The sequence below is a fragment of the Nicotiana tabacum genome, chromosome 10 (genome assembly GCF_000715075.1).
Source record: "Nicotiana tabacum cultivar K326 chromosome 10, ASM71507v2, whole genome shotgun sequence".
Taxonomy (NCBI): domain Eukaryota; kingdom Viridiplantae; phylum Streptophyta; class Magnoliopsida; order Solanales; family Solanaceae; genus Nicotiana; species Nicotiana tabacum.
Window position 1 is genome coordinate 35,895,482 of NC_134089.1, and position 2,570 is coordinate 35,898,051.

Below are 2,570 nucleotides of genomic sequence, written 5' to 3' on the forward strand. Positions count from 1 at the left end.
TTATGTGGACAATATAACTGACTTAGCTAGGTTTTGACAATGATGCATGCACAATTAAACAGAGTAGGGTTTCTATGGAGTATTAGACTAGTACCCTTGAGCGGACAACTCAAGAGGGAAAGGCACGGAACCGTCAACTACACCGTTGATCGACTGGTTTTACCGCAAATACGCCTTTGCCAAATTTAGGGGTAATAATATCGGAAGGGCGCAACCACTCATTATAATAGTTGCTATGGTATTTTGTTTGGCACGAGTGGAATATGATGTTGAATATGCAGTTACAATAATTAAACAAATTGTCATATATTTGCACATTCATAAGGTAATAATTGCATTAATTACAATAGTATTAAAGGAAACTGGTAAAAGAAAGCATTAAGAGAAATAAAGAGAAGAAACGAAGAGCCAAGTCAGTTTTCGAAGTAGGAGAGCAAAATAAATACTTAAAGGCATTAAAGACATTCAAGGAAGCATAAAGTCACAAATAGCATGAAATGGTAAAATCCTTAAAGAAATCTCCACCAGAGTCGTCACGCTGTCGCGCCCCCTTTTTCTCGCAAAATCGTGTTTATGACATTTTGGGAGGACAACTCGTTCCTTTTTGGGAATTGGTTTTTTTGATTTGAAGAGTCGCCACCTAATGATTAAGTGCATTAGGACACTAGGAAGAATTTGTTTAGAAAAACCAGAGTTTGGGTAAGGGCTAGAAATTATCTCGAGGGGAAGGTGTTAGGCACCCCTCAAGATCCACTAGTGTGCTTCCCGGCCATGCTACAATTGTGACTTAAGTACAAACAATAAATAAGCAATTAAGGGTTTCAAATATGAGGGGTTATCACATTGTGATTGCAAATAAGTTAAAGTTTGAAGAAACAAGAAAGTTGAAATTTGAGAAAAAAGAGTTTGAAATTTTGAAAGTAATAATATAAACAAGTAAAGGGAAGGGGGGTCCTAGGTTTATAAATAATATTAATATGGATCACATCAATGCAATACCCGGTAATCACTCCTCAGAAGAGGGGTTACACGTGGTATTAGCGCACCGGTCATCATATCCATATCTACCCTTTCCCACCCCGTTGAGGTATTTAAACACGGAATGGTTTCGTTACTTATTGCATGCTAGTACCCGTCCCAATCCTATCAGTCCCGGAGGAATTTGGGACTACTAGTCCTAAAGGGAAGGGAAATGTGGGTTTTGTGTGGTTTAAAAGGATAAAATTCTAAAGCGATAAACAAAAACACATAAGGCAGATAATGGGAAACACATAACAATTTAAAAGGCTCAGATGGGCCTCATCACTTAAAGACAGATTGTTTAGCATGTCTTGCAGATAATGGTTATGGTCTGAATTAAACTTAATCGTTAAGGAGGCGGACTGGTCTATTACACATTTCAGATAAGAAACCGGAATCAGACCTGCCTGCTGGTTGGAATTAACAAAGACTGATTCAATTAGCCAATTTTACCTTATAGCTTGCCTAAGTGAAACCTACAGGCATGACATCTAATAATGCAGAAGTGTACTAAATTTTTAAAAGAAAAAGGCCTGATGATTATAGAAAACATAAGTTCTACAGACATTGAGTAACGCTACTACTGATTTTAGACTTGTAAACAATTTAGATCAGTTCGTTACTCCTATAGACATGCTTTCTAAGCGTTATTGAGTTTAACCTTTACGAAAATGCAGAAATCCTATAGGCATGGTGTTTAAAACGCTGATTTTTATTATTTAAGCCTATAAATGCGTTTTCCTAGTGATAGACGCATATGCATAATTCAGGAAACTCTATAGACATGTTCTTTATGTGATAGGCAGAAACGCAGAAACCTATAGACACGGTCTCTATGTATGAAATGCAGAAGCTATAGACATGGTATCTATGTATGAAATGCAGAGGCTATAGACATGGTATCTACGTATGAAATGCAGAACCTATAGACATGATTTCTATATGAAATGCAGAACCTGTAGGCATGGTTTCTATATGAAAAACGCAGAAGTGCAGGACTTGTAAACATGATTTCTATATGAAAAATGCAAAAGTGAAAACAGGACATGATTGCAGCAGTAAATACCTATGAACATGATATCTACCCTTATGCATACATGAGTGACCCTCCCCTTTTCACTAAGACCCCATAAGTTATTACAAATTATTACAGCCCAGAATGAATAAATAAAAGTAAAATAAAATTACATCAGAAAGCTAAAAATCCCAACCAAGGAGAGCCTGATTCAGACTTCTGTTTGAAACATGAAGTAAACCAACTCCAAAGATCGAATTCCAAAGCCTTTCTCCTATTTGGGATGTGTCAGAGTTCCCTAAGAGTCTCAAGTGGACTCCGGGCAGTGCTTACACCCAAATATATTGCAGAATTGGATTATAGTGCAGTGTGCAAGGGCCAGCCCTCAAATGTCCAAGTTCAGATGGAGCTCAAGGTCCCAAAGCAAGGCTCATAGGAGGGGGCAGAACATAGAATCTAAGAGAGAGTGCAAGTGCATAGAGGGGATTTTGGAGAAATCCAAAACAGGCTGGTGGTCATACCCAGCAATCGGAAG